Genomic DNA, 20,498 nt, shown 5'->3' with positions numbered 1-20,498 from the left:
GTCACATAATATAATTTAAACATATTTTTTGCAATAAAATCGCACACAGAAGATTCAATGCGGATATATTATTATGTACGTAAACTAAACCTTGTATTATATATTATACTATACATAAAAACTAAACTAATAATAATGAAACTAATAATAAAAAATGTTGTTACTTTTTGGTTTTAAATTATAAAACTCGCAATATAAAAGACATAAAAATTATATTTATTATGGTTAGATGATGTAGACAGAAATCAATTTACGACTGTCGTACGGACGTCCGGTCCTAGTTCCGTTATAGGTGTTTTAGATATCCTTACTAACATAATAAACTAGCTGACCTGGCAGCTTCGTCTGCATTACATTTTTGCATCACGCTGACGTGGCTCGGAGAAAGGAGATTTCTTTCCTACTTACTTGACATTTATCATTATATTTCGCTCAGTTTACTTAATATCTTTTTAAATTATATTGTGTGATTTTGATGTATAAGCTATATTACTGTAAAGTTTCATCAAAATCTGTTCAGTAGTTTTTGCATGAAAGAGCAACTTGCGCGGACGGGGGAATATGAAATTTCGCATACTTATAGTTTATACCACAGGTATACCACAGGTATAAACTATACGTATGCGAAATTTCATACTACATACAAAGAAGGAGTGCAGAATACAATTTTTTTTAAATATGACCAGTTCGTCGGTTCACCTTGCTGGAGGCCTTCCCACGCTGCGTCTTCCGATCCGTGGTCGCCACTTGAGGACTTTACTGCCCCAACGGCCATCTGTCCTACGAACTATGTGCCCTGCCCATTGCCACTTCAGAGTCGCAATTCTTCGGGCTATATCGGTCACTCTGGTTCTTCTGCGGATCTCCTCATTTCTGATTAGATCACGCATAGTAACTCCGAGCATAGCCCTCTTACATCGATTTAATGTACAATAAAGTACATTAAATCGATAATAGAATAGAATAGAATAGAATAGAATAGAAAATCATTTATTCAAATAAACTTACATTGAAGCACTTTTGAATAGTCATTACATTTTTTAATCTACCGCTCGTTCGGAAAGCTGTCTCATCACAAGAAGAACGAGCAAGAAACTTGCGTGTTGCTCTTTTAAATAATTTATTATTACTTTACATTTTTAAGTTTAAGTGTGTGAATACAAACCACCAATTAGCACTAATTCTATTAAATACTCAAATAGAAATAATATTGAATATATAACCAACTGGTTAAACAATTAATAAAAGGAAATCAGTCATAGTGATTAGAGCAGACCAGTCCCTACAAGCAGCACCGGTTCACGAGTATGACGGATGAGCCAGCCATCACTGCGCTCGACCATATTTTAGGGAGCCCAATGACCCGGCCCACCACGCCGCCACAAGTCTGGACATTTTAGTGAGCATGACTACTCAAAACACTAGACTACGTCAAAGCTACTTACAATTGCTATCTGATAGTTATAGTATTCACATTTTACATAAGAATGCATGCGGCAATCAATACAAAAACCGCTACGCTTTCATATTTCTAAAATCAATCAATTAAATCAAGAAAGCAATGAGAAAATTAAATTAAATAAAAACACTATATGTACTATTTTGTTTAATTTATATTGCTGGTTCAAAGATCTTTTTGTATTTTTTATTATATTTTTATTATAGTCCGTCACTAGTAATATATATACTAAAATATGACTATATGTAAAAAGATCCTTTATTCAAATAAACTTAATTTAAGCACTTTTGAATAATCACAGTTATCCTTATTTTAATCTACTGCTCATTCGGAAAGCTGTCTGATCACAAGAAGAATGAACACGAAACTTGCGTGTTGCTTCTTCTTGTGATCTTCTTATAAATAATCGTTGTACATTTTATATACTAAGTAATGTAATGTAATGTGAAACGTGTGAGAATAGAAATAGAATAGAAATAATCTTTATTCAAATAAACTCATTACAAGCACTTTTGAATAGTCATATTTGATTCTACCACTCATTCGGAATGCACATTCATTACAATAAGAATGAGAAAGAAACTTGTGTGTTGCTCTTTTTAATAGATGTTATTTTTATATAAATTATTACAGTATAACAAGTAAGAGGCATCAACATAGAAATCGCTACGCACTCATTATTAATGTATTCAGATAATATTGTCAGTGCTATAGATTTATAATTTTTCTATAAAAACATTATTATCGTTAACGAATATAATGTGAATATAAACTACCAACTAGCACTAATTTATTAAGATCAAAAATTAAATTCACATTAAGATTCATAATAAGATTAAATCAGTCATAGTCCCTACAAGCAGCACTCGTTCACGAGTATGGCGTATGAGCCAGCTGAGTATGATTGCTTGCGCTATGACTAATACAACAAAGATCATTTCGGGTCAGATTATTTAATTGGTATAATTCTCAGCTGATACGAGTGATATCTATCCAATGATTATTATAGATTTATCTAAAATCGATAAGCCATATCTTCATAACTAGAAGAAACTACATATCTCGGGCGTTATCACGATTTATCAGTCTCGTTTTTACGTAAACCTTTCTAGAGTACGGTAGTGTAGCGGTTTAATGGTCGCAGGTTTCAGTTCTGAATTGTACAGTTGTATTCATGAATTGACTCCTTACGTTGGTCTGGAGATTTTTAATTTAATATTTTGACGGCCTCGGAGATTTAGTGGTAAAGCGCACTACTGTACTTCCGATAGTCGTGGGTTCGATTCCTCGCACGGTGCCAATATTTGTATTCATGATTATGATTGTTTGTATCGGTCTGGGCGTTTTTTTTATGTATATTATGTCCAGGGTAACTATTTTTTTTTTGGGAATGGAGAAAGATAAAATGAATATAAACTTAGGTCAGTTGGCTCATTGTGACAAATTCACCAGGAATTTATCTCGATGGTTTCCAGGGAGAACCGCGTGAAAATCAACCTGACCTTGTTCATTGCTGGCAATTGTACATTAGTCCACACTACTTACATTCCCATCCCCCCACTATTGCAACAATGTAAACATTGCAAGCGAATTAACCGTGTCAGATTGACCTCCACTTAGTGAATTTGTGGGCTGATAATTGTTGTTTTTTTATATGTATCGTATAAGACGAATATCATCGATATTGTGTTTGCAACACTAATTAGCACTAGGGTGGAATGAAACGAACAGTGTTACAATCCGGTTGCTAGTGCGTATAAAAAAATGATAAATGGCTTTTGATAAAATCATATAGCATTATTAATATTAGTATACCTAGGTAACATATATAACTAGAAAAGGCAGACGGCCTCAGTAGCCTAGCGGTAGAACTGATTTACTACCGATGATCGCGTTCGATTCTTCGCACGCTACAAACAATAATTTAATAGCATATTATTTTCAAATGAATTACAGTCCGTATTACTGGTGTGTATTATAATTTGCATGTAGTTTTCTATAGGTTATTGTTAGTACTCATACTAGTATTAACATCACGCATACAGCTATGACACCCTCGTCATTCTACTGCGGCTGCGCGTCGTAAAATATTGTGTGTCTGTGGCGTATTACGTTTGCGCGGGAAAATAAAAAGCTATAAAAAATACTTCTTCTGCAGACATACTGATGAATTGTTGTGCTCTTCATTATTAATTATTTTATAGTATTAATGTTTCCAATTTAATTCTAAAATGATAAGAAATAGAAATAATCTTTATTCAAATAAACTCAATACAAGTACTTTTGAATAGTCATATTTTTTAATCTACCGTTCATATGGAACGCAAATTCATCACAAGAAGAATGTTTGAACGAAAGACCAGCTTACAAAGACAGTTTTTTTATTAAGTAGTTTACGACAAAACCAGTGTTAATGTTACCAGTCAAGGTAATAAAACTAATATGTACTTATACACAACAAACCTGAATATAAATATAGCACCTAGTAACATACCTAACAATTATTGAAAATCAGATTCAGGAAACAAAAATATAATATCTATATAAATATTTTAACTTTTTAACTAATTGCATATATAATATATGCAATTAATTAATTAAATGCTATACAATGTTACTAACAATAAATAACTAATACACTAATTAAAAGTCATACTACTGTTCTCGACGCAATCAAAGCTAATGAACTATATTAGAACGTGCACGTCTTATTTGTACTTTTTATTTCTAAGAATTAAAACGGGCTCGGGATTTTTTAAAACCGCATCGGTGATGAAAAATTAATATAACAGATCTTGTGGCCGAAGCCACCTTGCGGGTATTCCCAAAAGCTTTTACTTGATGTTCCTACATTGTTTTACATTTATGACCTACACAATCAAGACAAGGAAGAGAACAATAAAATAATAATAATATATCATATAATGTAATAAGCGCTTAATTTTCAATTAGTGATTTATATAAAGACTTGCGTCGTCTATATCTATCTACGTATATAGTATAACATATATATACTACATCACAAAATACGCCTAATATGAGAGAGCACAGGAATTCTTTTACTCAAAGGTTGACTACCTGAAATGCTGACTCTAAGTAGCCACATTAATTATTTTTTGACAGAATTATTAGTACTTAGGACATTTCTCTACAAAATAATTTATTAATTCTAACTTCAATTTTATGCCAGCATTGAAATTTAATTACTGCAGAAAGTTATTTAAGAAGACAATTTTTTCCCTAGTTGAATGAAATAATTACCTTCTTATTAATTTTAACAAGATGGCGCCCTAGGATACTTGTAAAAAAATTACCTACTTGTGTATAATATCGCGGTAAAAATATAAAAACTATATTGAATATCCATATTATTATTCTGGCGGTTATAAGATTATATATTTTATTTATAATAGATAAACTTTAAAGTTATTTCGACTATAGAAAGTTTACTACAATTCGTACATTAACAGTGACAAAGATGGGTTGGGTGAAATGCAACTAGTATAATATATATATATATAAGAAATTTTTATATATAATACATACCTCATCTAAATCCCTATAATATTTTAATGACACCATACTAAAACTATTCTCACGATTCTTCAACATGTTTCTACAATTTCACTACTATTTATTTGATACTTGTAGATATTTAAAACAATTTTACACAATTCCAAAAGTGCATATTCCAGTATTAATACTGACATGGAACTTTTCTAGAAAACTAGTAAAAACTGACTGCATGCATTGGTACTGGCTGGTTGCTTTTATTGATTCGTAAACATGCATTTTCCTCAAAAGGTAGGCGTGAGGAGAAACATGCAGTAGCTTTAGCTGAATGAAACCCCTAATTATCTATACATATAAGTAAAATTAGACTGTCTGTTTGTAATATTGAAATAAACTTTTTTTACTAAACGCATATAAATATAAATACGGTACATACACCAATATAACATTTCTTACAATTTTTGTCTGTTTATTCCGCCTAATCTCTGAAATGACGGAAATTACTCAATGTTGACGGGACTTTTATTGGCAGGTTATTGGGGCTTTTATTGGAGTAACTTAAGCTAGTTTTATTTTAGAAAAAAAAATTTTGGAATAATAAACTTAAATTCCACGCGGACGAAGTCGCGAGAACAGCTAGTATAATAATATATCGACTGTTAACCCCAAACGGGTTAGTCTCTCTCTGGCAGCAGCAGTAACAGCAGTAGTTTTTTTAAATTTTTATATTGTATTGAATTGTCTTGAATGGAAAAATAAGTCCAGTTACGTATAAATCTAAAAAAACTTGTTTAAAGAATATTTAAATAGTTTTTGTTATGTATGAAGAGGTAGAGGTTTGGAACATACAGCCTTAAATATGTTAGTTTGGTACGAAGTATTATATAGGTACTTACGTATATTTAGTGACTTACCGATAACAGTGCCACCAATCAGAAGGGGCAAGCCATAAATAAATCATATATATTGTAATTTTTACATAAACTTACCATAGAATAGAATAGTCATTATTCACTCATACTCTCGTAAACAATAATAGTGACATAAAAAACAACAAAATTAAAAAACAGCGTCAACGTGGACCACAACTCAGTACAATGCTGTAAATAGTATCCAACGTTGATATTCAGTAGAGCCCATAGTACGGTACGTTCGTACTATAGGCCCTACCGTTACCTAAATTACAATTAAAAAATAATAAATATAAAATAGAAAGGAAAAACTTTTTTCTCTTTTTTTTGGGATTTTTGTACACAAAATGTGACCATGCCAATCCCATCGTACCAATACTAAATAACAAAAGAAAACTAAAAACCAACTTAAAACACTTCAACTAATATGATACCATCCAAAACAACAACTTGGCTGAATCGGAAGCTGGTTCTGGCAATATTTCATGGAATACTCCTATGGAAAAATAAAATAGAAATAAACACTTTTGAAATATATATTTTTTTATTCTACTCATTCGAAGGCTCAAGAAGAGTCTACCTGACTGTTGCTCACAATATCAAATACCATATATACATTCAAATAAATATATAATTATCATAATTCACAACATAATCATACCCATTTAATACGTATTTAATATTCATAATGTACCTAGCAATAAGATTATATTATTTAAGCCTCGATAATACGTTCTCGGATACCGGCCCAGCCTAGTTTGCTATAAAATTATGAATAGAATGTAATAATATTAAGTCAATATATTTTTAAATGGTGGGATTTTTAGTAACAGCACAATAGCGACAATGGGGCGACCCTTAAACTAGTAATAAGTCTGAAAATTAATATATGGGACGATGGGTGATATTAAATAAAAAAAAATAAAAAAATTGAGAGATCCATTGCTAGCAAAGTACAATTTAGGCCTATACCGTTAGTGCAGGCGGATGCGCCATTCCATTATCACCCATTTCATTTTTTTTCCGAATCGTAGTGCAACAGAAACTTACTCTATCTTGAGGTGGTACGATGTATAATAAAAATTAATGACAATACCTATTTAAGTCTGTTAATAATCATTATAGTGGTATCACTATAATGATTATTAACTTCACGTATGTGAAGCGACAATTTTGTAGCCCTTTTTATGAAAATTGCGCGTATGAAATTTCATACACTTATAGTTTATATAGAGGAATGCAGAACATTATTATTACACAGACTACCATATATTTGTCCACATACGCATAGAGTGCAGTATGCTATTTTTTTTTAATAATGTAATTATATACATTCAATATAAAAAAAAAAATTACATGACTACCATGTATTTGGCACACATATGTGTTTACTTAAATTATAAGTTCTATTGTCAAAGACTAACTTCGACAATAGACAACTTGGTGACCAGTAGTTTATATAAATATGTTCACTGAATGTAAATATAAAATACGCGGGAAATTCCTCGTGACTCAAGTGAAGTAAAATCATCATTTCCTTATGGTCAGAATCTGTCACATGTACTTTTAGTACCTCTATCTTACTGCATGATCAATAGGCTGAGATAAAGGAAAAAGGAAATTTACATGCAACATAAATGTATTTTTACATAAATGTAAATTATTATGCTAAATACTTCGTCTTTGTCTTGTGCCTTTGTAACACACGAAAAGTCATTATCTATGCTTACTGCCATAATACATATACGACTTTGTGTGTCAATTTCTATTAATTAACTTTCCAGTGACTGGGACCCTGAAATTCAGAATTCAGAATATCTTTATTTAGGTCTAATATAGACTCTTATGATATGTCAAATCTACCGTCAGTTCAGAACGATTTCGAGATGAGTAGAACTAACAAGAAACCATAAGATAACCAGAGGACGTAGGGTAGACTCGGTGTCTACCACGTTGAATTCAAATATACCGAGAGAAATGTGATATGTCCAGTATTGCGTTCACAACGACATTGATAATTGACAATGAGTCTGACTACACCATCTAAGGTCACAATCATGAAGGTATGTTATTATGACCTGGCTCCCCGCCACCACCACATGCTGCCCACCTTTATGAAGGAGGACTACTAGCCGAAGGGTCCTCACCCTTACCCTTTAGGCTACGAGAACTAATTTTTTTTTATTGTTATTTAGGTTAATATAGATTTACTAGCTGTCCCGGCAAACGTGTTTTGCCTAAAATAAAAAAAAAATTTAGGGGTGGACTACTCCTAACATTTAGTGGGATGAAAAATAGATGTTGGCCGATTCTCAGACCTACTCAATACGCTCACAAAATTTTATGAGAATCGGTCAAGCGGAGGAGTATGGGAACGAAAACTATGACACGAGAATTTTATATATAAGATTTAATCTGTTTATGTACATATATTAAGTATATTGAAATAACCAATATAAATGATAACATTCAATTTTGCGTAAATCTTTTTCTATATCAAATTCAGAATCAATCGTACATATATATATGTCAATAATATTTTTGTATTCTATTGATAAGACAAATATATAACGACCACGGTGAGCTAGTGGACAAACCCTTACGTCTGTTGGTCGAGCGTTTGATTGCTCATTCGCTGTAAGTATGTAGGACATAACATTTATAAGTATTTAATTCACATGACTAATATTACTGATGCACACTCCAAGAAAACTGATGTATAATCGTGTTTACAAAAGTATACAAAGTCAGTTATAAGGAGCATACATACGTGCATGGCAATAGTTATTCATGCACGGGATTTTCATTTAATGTTACAGGTTGTTATAGGTAATATAAGAATATATTACAAGTTTTTTTATATTTCTCATATATTCTTATAGAATATATGAGAAATATAAAAAAAATTGCTTAAAAAAAATAATGAATCTGAATTCGTAACTAGGCAACGGTGTGTCTTGGCGAGATAGTAAATTCACCACACCGTGTTTCAGTTGAAAGATGAGAAGATAAATGAAATTATAGTACAAGAGGCATGAGATCTTAGTCCTCCAGTGTGCATCATGGGTGTCATATGATAACGTGTTGTTCATGTATATAAGCGACGATTACCACTTACCATCAGGTGGGCCGTCAGATTGTTGTCTTGTTCATTTCAATTGGCACCGATGTAAGCCGACCTCCATGCGGTAAACCTTGGAGACTTGAATTCGTGCTCATTCTATCATTCTCCAGCAGTATCTCGCCGGCTTAAGCTGATAGCCCAGGCGGGTACAGCATTCCATTATTAAATATTTATTGACTTAATTTTCATAAAATTACAAAATAATCTTATAATCTTTATCTAAAATATTTTTTTTTAATTATCAGCTAATTAACGTCAGATAATTATGAATATCAATGTTATTGTTATTATTGCCTTCAATGTTCTCAGAATTTTTCAATGTCTACAGATTAATTTCTTCGAATTTATATGATTTTTTATTATTTGCCTTAAATTATTTCTAAATAGATATTTATATTATTTATTTGTTCATACCAGAATTAGCCGAGCGGCAATAGAAACGCGAGGTTAATGGCTATTGTTGATGAGCATCGGATTTGTTAATGTGCACAGGGTTAAGGAACTCTTCTAACCTAGACACGTGTTTCTAAATTTCTAGATTTGTTAGATTTGTTGAATTTTCTCACACAGTTGTTAGGTCCATCATGGACCTGACAACTGTGAAAGAAGAAGAGAAGAGAAGAAAATTCTAACTGCACAGTAAATCCATCGAATGTGGAATTGTTAGTCATGTGGACTGATGACCCCATAGCTAGCAAATACTATCAATATACCATGTCAGATTGACTCCCCTCCGATCGATCCCCCGTCCCCTCCGATCGATACTCGTCCCGTCCGATCGATCCCCCGTCCAATTCAAACGGGGCTCGATATTACGACGACCTGAGCCGAGGTTCGAACCCCTACCGGTGCTTTCAGACTAAAGTCGTATCCGTCAGGCAGGAGTTGGCCTTCAGCCGCTTCATAAGTCCTTCCGCGGGTTTGGAGTGCCATCTGCACTCGCCCCCTAACGTCCGGTGAAGCTGTAAAGGCCAGCTGCGGTCAATAGCATTAGAGTAGTCCGAAAAAAAAAAGTCAGATTGACCTAAGAAGTGCGTCTCAATAAAAGATCACTGCGCTGTCTGCTGATATAACTGTGGCATAAATATTTAATGTCTGCAATGCAAATAAATGACTAACTTATTTTGTTATAATTTTTATAATTCTTTATATAGTTTTTATGATTTTGCAGTGAACAAATAACATTATCTTAACAAAAGAAGAACTAGGTACCTACTTGACAGTATTTATAATATAAACAATATATTTATAAAACGTTTATATATATATATATACTTAAGTGTGTATATATGTATCAGTTGATAATCTTGATTAGAGCATCGTGACCTACTGGTTAATCACCCTGAATTAGACCTGAAGGTTCTGAATACGAATCTGACAGATCAGGACATTGTCCATATGTCAATATCTTTAACCTAAACCTTTCATATCTATTTTCAATTCCTAACAACCGTTTTTTTCGCATTAACAAGCCTATGTCATTTCTCAGGGTCACCGGTCAGGGTACCGGGGGGAAGGGGATTGTTGGTAATGTGGATTGATAACCCCATAACTAGCAATGTATCATGTCAGGTCGACCTCCACGCGGATCTACCTGGAAACCAGTTGTGAATAATTCTTGGTGAATTTGTCGCGATGGGCTAACTGGCCTGACATCATGCTCATCTTATCATCCTCCACTGGTGCCCCGCCAGCGTAAACCATTAGCGCAGGCGGGTGCACCATTCCATTCTCTTCCATAAAAAAAACTACCTGTGTACCATTTCATTTGAATCGGTTCAGTAATTTTAGCGTGAAACCGAGACAGACAGACGGACGAACGGATGGACCGACAGACAGACAGAGTTACTTTCGGGTTTATAATATTAGTAAGTATTATAGATGTAAGGTCACCGGGTCATCTATATACTCGTATTAGTAATAAGAATACCACTTCATAACTATATCACTAACATTAAGCAATTTTAAAAATACGATAAGATTATTAGAATTACTCAACAATAGGTACGTGATAATATTTATTAATCATATCGTTAATTAATAATAAACTCAATAAGTATTATTAAGATAACACTATTATACACACAAATATTTGATGGTATAAACGCGAAGAAAGTTTGTCTCTCAGTCTGTTTGTTAGTCTAAACGAAAATTAATGAAATTTTACGTGAAGATATACTATATCAGGACAGACGACGGAGTCTGGGTTCCAAATTCAAATTCAAATTCAAAAATCATTTATTCCGAATGAGAGGTAGAATAAAAAAATATGACTAATCAAAAATGCTTAAATTAAGTTTATTTGAATGAATTATATTTCTATTTCTATTTAACTATTCTATTAATAATTACGTAAATAGGGACGAGTGCTCTTATAGCGTGGAGTTACAATCGCCAGAAAACTAATAGAGCAGCTGAAGGCCAGCTCTTACCTGACGGATATGACTTAAGTTTGAGGGCCACGCTAGGTTTCGAATCTCGGCAAAGGCCGCCGTAATTTCTATCCTCGTACTTTGTTTACAAACTCAAAAAATAATACAAAATTCAAAAATAATTTATTCATGGAGGCCATGTTAGCCGCTTATGAACGTCAATTTTTTTTCATTATAATTTGATTTTTTTCCAAACCGTCCAGTTCAGTATATAGAACCAAGTGAGAAGAACTGGCAAGAAACTCAAATGAATTTGTTTTTTAAAAGCCAGTTTATTTGTAATGTGCATTTATATAGGTGTCTAACATTAAATGAAAATCCCGTGCATGAACAACTATTGCCATGCACGCTCGTCATTCAAGTAATCGTTTAGTGAGTAATAGGCCTTGCTCTCTCTGTTAATAGGTGAATTGTTTTGTATAGTTGACACTACACACACTAGTCTATACAAATATTTTAAATACAAAGATGTATCTGCCTATTTGTCATATTAGAGAGTTTTTAGACTACCTTAGTTAGAAAAGGAATGGTCAAAATAAACAAATCCTAGTTACAGCTTAACGGTATTTCTTACATTAACCTTCAAATCCGGACCTTCAAAAATATCAATTACATTCAAGATCTGATAATTGAACACAAATAATCACCTAATCAATTTGTAGAAAACAAAATTATTAAATTACAAACTGTTAATTATAATTAATTAAGTAAATACTGAGAAATACTTTTATGTAAATGATATTTACAAGAATATCCGGTGCGTGAACAATTGTGATAATTTTATAGACAAGAAAAAAATACAATCTGAAATGTGAACTGTTAAACTCCACAGTCGGTTGAGGAAAGTAAAGATCCACAGAACCTCCTGTTGGCATTTTTTTAAGATATATTATATTAACATAGAAGGGAAATGCTTTGGTAGAACATCTAGAGGACTTTGCGTGACCATCTTTATTCTAACTAATTTCCGCAAGCAAGCAGTATGCTCTACAGCTTGTTTTATTTGAAAGGTGATATGGCAGTGAAATGGGATATGAAGGCCACCTGAGCCGTTAAGCGTATCAATTATCATCAGTCCACTGCAGTCCACTGCTGGACATAGGCATCGCCCAAGCCACGGCAATGGTTATGATCTTCGTGCCTTCTTGTTCAGTTATTACCCGCAAACCTATGTTGCCGCTCCACCTAGCTGCGGGGCATCCTACGCTACGCTTGATATTTCGCGGTCTTCACTCGGAGTATCAATGCAGGAGACATATTTTGTGATGTCTGTATACACCACGAAAGACAAACTAGTAGCAAAAGTAGCGACGACCTCGGTGGTCAAGCGGTCTAGCACATCGCTTTACGACCGATGGTCGCGGCGGCTTCGATTCCTCGCACAGCACAAACATTTGTATTCATGAGTATGATTGTTTGTATCGGTCTGGGTGCTTTCTATGTATAATATGTATGTATTTACAAAAAAAAATCTATGTATATGTATCAGTTATCTAGTGCCCATAACACAAGCTTTAGCTAGCTTAACTTGGGTCTGGATGGCGCTGTGTGAATTGTCCTGAGATTATTATTATTATTATTATTATTATTAAAAGTATGTCTATACTATAGTCTATACAGATATTATAAATATAAAGGTGTGTTACCTTTTGTCTTCAGTAAACGGCTGAACGAATGTTAATGTAATTTAGTGTGAAGAATCACAAAACACAGATGTAAGGTACCTTGTATCTGAGAATATAAATTGGAGGAAGGTGAAAATAGGGAACCCAAAATTGCATGAAAAAAATTGTATCTTCTAAAGGGACCTAAAACTCTACATATGAAAATAGCACAATAACATATATAAATGAAAACAGATTACACTAAGTATTAATTCTACGTAGACAAAACCTCGGTTACATCCAGTGGTCAATATTGACGCAATGATATTCTACAAAGACAGATAAAAGACATGTGTATCATTTAGAGATTACGCCAGTTGTTTTCACATTAGAGCAGTATCATGTTAGACTACTTCTGTTTGATTTTATTATCACAGAAGTGTTTTTAAAAACAAAAAGAAATAAGAAAAGGAAGGTCAAAAAATAAGTCCACCGTTATTAATTTGCAAACAAGCTGTCTCCCCAGCTGATGGTAAGTGGTAACTGTCGGTTTTTTACATGATCGCGTTATCGTATCACACTCATGCCACTCATTGTCATCCCAGAAGACTAAGATGTCATGCCTCTTATCCTGTAGTTTCCATGCCTAATGTGACCGCACCATTAAAACATAGTTTACAAACAAGTTTCTTGGCGGAGTCTATGTAAATCATCAAATTAATCAGTTCAAATGGACGGGATCATTCTCGGAGGAGTTTTTTTTTATAGATGATAATGGAATGGTGAACCCTCCTGCGCTAATGGTTTACGCTGGCGGGGCACCAGTGGAGGATGATAAGATGAACATGAGGTCAGGTTAGTTAGCCCATCGTGACAAATTCACCAGGAATTTATCTCGATTGTTTCCAGGGGGAACCGCGTGGAGGTCGATCTGGCATGATACATTGCTAGCTATGGGGTCATGAACCCACATTACAAACAATCCCCTTCCCCCCTCTTGCAGGAGTATACCTTGGCGTGTGGGGTGAGGTAGGGGGGGGCTGTCTTCTGCTGCACTCTTCAGCATGTATGTGTTCTAATTGAGGGGCTTTGCAGTACCGGGATCGGGTACTCTATGCATGGAACTATAGTTAATAGTATAAGCGTAAACAGCCTCCTAAACACCATATCCAAGATGTCGGATTATCCGCTCCAGAGACACTGGATATCGCTGCACTGCTGCGAACCCAGTGCTCCTGGACGTGGAAATAGGCATAAATATATGAATTGAATGAATAAAATTTTAATGTACTAACATAGTTTATAAGTTGTTTACTAAAATATAATGGATACATATCCAAAATAAATGAATAAATAAATGAAAATTAATTTACGAAGATCGAATTTGGCTAATTAGTTTTTATTTTGTTTGTGTTTATAATAATCTTACAAGGTTGTTGTGTATGAAAATTTTTAAAAAGCGTAAGGAAAATGAAAGAATTTTCATATGAACATATATCATATTGATTGGATAGTCGAAACTATATGCTGAACGATAGTCGAATATACCATTTTTTTATATTATATGGTCGTACATTATATAACATTTGTATTTTTTTATATGATGTGGCTGTACAGTATGGAAGGTTTTTTTTTATTTTACTTGTATACATTACTACATAGGTTTGTATTGGTTCGGGCAGAATACTTGCAAAACTCACTTATTTTGCAAGTTTTCTGCCTATATATATTCAGTCGATTGTACAGCGTTCTCGTGTAGCCTAAAACCGTACCAGATAGAGACAAATTACGAGGAGCTCTGTCGCCAAGGGGGATAACGAATATATACCATCATCAAAGCCACGAACACTCTGTCAAGAGTGAACGAATGAAAAAGAAGATATATTTATAGGGACGTAAAATAGGGACATAATATATTCATAATAGGTATATTAAAATAAGAGAGCAGTTTAGTAATCTTTCATTGTTTAAAACATACATTCCAGAGCAAGATAGACTATTTATTATGTTGTTCTAATACACATACATATGTAATATACATTTAATAGATAAAGTCGTGGTTCGTATAAACGGTAGGAGAAAAAAATATAATGTAAAAACTTGACGTTCATAAACGGCTAAAATGTCCTACATGTATAAATGATTTTTAAATTTTGAATATTGTATACAACAAAAATACAATTTCAATGGGAAAGATGTGTGATTATTTTTCAAAAGTTTATCAAATTTTGGTGATATTTTGGAAACGTTAATAATTTTCTAATTCGAGTATATTTCTATCTATCTAGAGTCTATCTTTTTAGTTTTATACTAATAATTCAAGAGCTTCCCGTGCCAGTTTTACCCAACTAACGTATGTAGGCTTTTAATTAAATTATTTCTATGGCACAAGGGGATCGCGAGGATATTTTAACCTGTAAAGGGGTCGCGAAATCAAAAACATTGAAAAACACTATAATATACAATAAAAACATGAAATTAGTTTAGGAGCCGAGGGTCGAAAAGTCCATTAGTAAAGAGTTCTGCTCTATATATACATATATGGAACGCTCGCTTTGTCCCGGATGTAACACGAATGTATATAATATATAATAACACGATGACAAATTAGTGAGGTGCCTAACTAAATTCACAATATGTTGATTGTATCATTTATCACAAGTTGCTGGAACAAGATATTTTTAGCACAGTGCTGCTAATATAAATATTAGGTTTGTACATGATTACTCTGAAATGTGTCGTAGATGTGTTATATTGTAGTTGCAAATGTAAATAATTTAATATTGTGTACCAAAACGAGAAGAAAATACTGATATCAAACCATATTATCCTAAAAAACAAAACTATCCCCCCCTCTACCTAGTTTTTGAGAACATTATAATTCATTGAATTACAATATTCTCAGTGTCAAAATTCAAATTATTATTATAATATATTTTACTGTAATTACTATTGTTTGAATTCCATCAAACACATAAGCACCAAACAAAAAAACCGAGTCAAATTCGTTTTAAATGAATGTAAGAGTCTTTTTATGTCGGATGTCAAAAAAATGCAAAATTACTAGCATATTTCTCTATTGAATATTAAAGGTAGATTAGTGACTTGCAAACTACATATACGTCTTAACTACAAGTGATAATACACTTCCATTCAAATTCACGATTACTGCGTTGAAATATTTGTCAGTTTGTAAACGAGACTAACAAAAAACTAATTTGCACTTTTGGAGCCCACTTAAGAACACATTATTGTAACATATCATTATAGTTCTCTAAGTTTTACACGCGACTTGGACTGCTTTATCAAAAATTTATGGATTCCTATAAAGTAGTTCATACTCTTCTTCTTTGACGGCTTCGGTGGTCTAGCGATTTGGCACACAGCTATACTTTCGATGGTCGCTGGTTCGATTCCTCGTGCGGTACAAACATTTGTATTATAAGTATGATTGTTGGTATCGGTTTGGCTGTTTTCTATGTATTATGTATATATTTACAAAAAACATAATTAACCATACGAGGACATATATGTATGTACATTTAAAAAAAAAAATCTATTTATATCAGTTGTCTAGTACCCATTACGCAAGCTCTTAGCTTGGGACTAGATGGCGCTGATTGTACTTTAGACATTATATTATTGCAGCTGTACTGCATTTGATGGAACCCGTGAAATCGCCTAATTTCTTCGTGATAAATTATAGGCTGTATTTCCTCGTGATTTAGTCTAGTTACGTCAAATGTCATTAATATATGCTAGTCTGTAAGGTATAGGTATAATATTGACCAATATTGTAAAATAAATAATAAAAACAGTAATTAGAAAAGTAATGACTTATTAATAATAATAAGTTTCCTGAATTTAGTGATAATGTAACAGACAAACAGACACATTTGCATTTATAATATCATAACAAATTCCACCATTATTAGTTTAACCAAAAAGGCGCCAAAACATATAATAATAGTTCTCGGATTTCTCGACATACCTATCAAAGGATCTGAGAAGAAATAAGATAGAATTATATACAACATAGTAGAATACTCAACTGTGATAACTATATATATATATACATATAGTAAATTTCGTAAAACTATTATATCATCTATCATACTGATTCCCCCAAGTTATAATGTATATTTCTTCATAACATAGTATAATTGCAATCTGCATGGTAGTTATTTCTGAACTATGCATTAATCTGTGAGTTTTACTTTTTAATTTGCACGTTTTTACAGACATCACTACCTACTAACCTACTTTGTATTTTGTTTGAATAGTTGCCAGTCGTGTTTCATGTTGCAGTTATATTATAAAAAAACATATAAATAGTAATAAAATGTCTTATACAAAATTCACGAGTTAAACCGTAAAACCATGTTTAAAAGCAATCCAAAGATTATAGATTTACTCATAGGTTTACTACTAAAACAATTCTCGTTAACAAAATAGAATTACGTTTTAACCTAAAGTATTGTAAATTATATTTTTAATTATTTAAAAACATTTTTAATTATAAGTGTTCTTATTTTGTTATTAAATGTGAACCATAAGTCTTCAGTATTTTAAATTTGCCTATACACATATATACAATTACTATCGAATAACATAGACATATTTAGTAAATCATTACATAGTATAAAACAAAGTCCCTATGTATGCTTAAATCTTTAAAACTACGCAACTGATTTTGAAGCGGTTTATTTTAATAGATAAAGATAAAAAGATAAAGCCGGGACGAGTAAGTAATACTAATAAAAGTAACTAAACATTCATTAATAATAATAATAATTTATTTGCTCAAAAAACACAGTATAAAAGATGGTCTCTCAATCTAGCCTCTGTTCAAAAAAACTAAACATTCTGTTGTGTATCTATTACCGTATTATATTCATTATCATACTTAAATAAATGCCAACGCATATCTACCTACATAGCTTTGTGGTTTACCCTTTGAATTTTTTTGGTCTGGGTAGGCATCATCAATTTCTTAGTAAACATACTAATTTTGTCCCCGTTGGAGTTAATTGCTCTTTCTGAAGAAAAAGTAAGGAAATCTTCCTTTTTTTACCTACCTATATATTTATTTTGTGCTATATATTTATGTAATAACAATCATAACAAAAACAATTTTCTATTTGCACACATTATATGAACGAGATATTATTAAAGAAAATCTGGTTATAATTTTTTAAAACAACCGTGAAAAGATTCTTAAACCATTTTTTCTTTGTCAGCACATTTCATTGTGACTATTTTCGATTTTTATTTTTATAATTTAATATTGGATGATCAACTAATTCATACAAAAAACTAGCTCGAAACAGGCTTTTTAATTAATTTAATTGTATTACAATTCACGTCATTGTTTAATGTTATCAAGATAGGTTCATGCTTCCGCAAGTTTTCGAGAATATATTTTGCATGACATTTATAGTTCATTATATTATATTATAAATGGAATATAAATAGGTAAAATTTATTCCAAAAAACTTAACATTAGCATCATTTATATTATTAACAGGGTCTTAATATAAGCACTTTTGATTAGTCATATGTTTTTTTATTCTGTCACTCATTTGGAACGCAGACTTACAAGAAGAATAAGCAAGAAACTTGCGCGTTGCTCTTTTTAATTAAATGTTATTTAGAATTACCCGCGGTAGGTTACGAACCGGCTGTAGGCCAACTCCCGCCTGATGGATACGACTTTAGTCTGAGGGCACCGCTAAGGGTTCGAACCTCAGCTCAGGCCTTTGTAATTTCGATCCCAGGTTTAATTGGACTGGAAATCGATTGGAGGGGATTATTACTATGTTGAACGCTTCATGATTTTGCTTGTCATCCTTGCGCAGGGGCCATGCTAATCTTCTCTCTATTCTCCCAACTTTAGTATATGTACTGCCGAAGCAAGAACCATGAGTATCACAATGTATTTTATGTTCTTCTTTTACAACCAATGCATACCACATTATGAGGTTATACAACAACATGTTTATCATTTCAATTATATAAATTTTCTACCTAAGCGATTTAACACTTTTCACCAAAACGAACATCAGCTTATTTGCAATTGAAATCTATAGTAACAATATAAAAAGGAAAGGTAAACACAAAGTCACTGCAGCTATATGATCGGAAAATTTAATGCAGTTTTCAGCAATAGATAGAGTTATTCAAGGGGAAGGTTTATATGTATAATACATGCGTGTGATAGTGATACCAGTGGAGGAACGTAGAAAAATCATATCCACACTCTATCACCACATGGAAAATTAATTGGAGTAAAACAATTTATTAACATATTTTATGGAATTGTTAGCGAAGGTCGGCGGGTGTTAATTGAATTTACCTACTAAAAATTGTATTTATTCATTGTTACATTGCCTTTGTTACATTCATAACTAAAAGTAACTTCACGATATATGTACTTAAGCAGTAAACTGTAAAAATCTGCAACTGCAACTGTAGGAAGCAACTTGCTATGATTTGTTTAGTTTGTGAAATGCGATTAGACACCGAAATTACAGCTTTACATATATGACATCTTACATATTCCTCTGATATAGCAACTTTTTAAGCTATGTATTGGTTCTATATTAAGTACATACTTAATTAACACTACTACTAAGTTAACAAAAAATATATATCTGTGTATGTCCAGGTATTAATTATATTATATTATATTATATTATATCATATCATACTATATTATTATTTGTAAGTTTGTTGACTTTGTCGTCGGTGAAAAACAACAACAAAACATAATACGAACGAATTATAATGTAGTTAGTATATACATAATATACTTTGTTACAATTTGAACAATGAAAATATAGTAATATATATTCCACCCACGAGTGTTTTTTATGTTGTCGTTTGTGACCGGCATCGTAAAATTCCGTTTCTTTTCCTGCTAAGTACTGATAATATCTTACATATTTAGTACTCATGTACGTACATGCTGTTCGTATATACTACTACATAGATTATACATTCTGAAAAACATAATTAAATAAAAAAAATTGTATTTTTATTAACATAAACTATTTTTTAAATTATAGCATTCCTAAAATTTGCATGCCCTTTTACTAGGAGTAGTACTACTAGTAATTAATTTCTTGATTTCATTTCATTTCGTTGGATATATATCATTTCGTTCATACAATTTCTTGATTACCGTAGGTATATAGCATATTAATAATAATACAATTAATATTACCATTGCTCTGTTAACACATTAATATTAGGAGTTATAACTATTACTTAAAGTCCAGCTAAGAGGCCCATACCTAGTAGTGGGACAATAACTAGGTTTAAAACATCGTATCGGTTCGGAAATACGTACGGAATGCTTCCACAATATGGTCGGTAGTGCGTGACAAGAATCACGGTGGAAGACCGCCATTCATCCAGAGGATTAGAATGGTATTTTAATGGTTTTTGACTGGT

At 32.4% G+C, this 20,498-nt stretch overlaps 1 non-coding gene across 1 annotated transcript; it reads right to left on the bottom strand.

Moving 5' to 3' along the window:
- Positions 1-18,856: 18,856 nt before the first annotated feature.
- On the bottom strand, positions 18,857-18,963 carry LOC131845705 (U6 spliceosomal RNA). Its single transcript, XR_009357647.1, has one exon. It is a non-coding gene; the product is annotated as a U6 spliceosomal RNA (small nuclear RNA).
- Positions 18,964-20,498: the final 1,535 nt, after the last annotated feature.

Source organism: Achroia grisella, unplaced genomic scaffold, assembly GCF_030625045.1.
Source record: "Achroia grisella isolate CSIRO2021 unplaced genomic scaffold, CSIRO_AGI_Agris_v1 utg478, whole genome shotgun sequence".
Lineage (NCBI taxonomy): Eukaryota > Metazoa > Arthropoda > Insecta > Lepidoptera > Pyralidae > Achroia > Achroia grisella.
The sequence above is the reverse complement of the archived record's forward strand: the minus strand, read 5'-3'. Positions and strand labels throughout refer to the sequence as shown.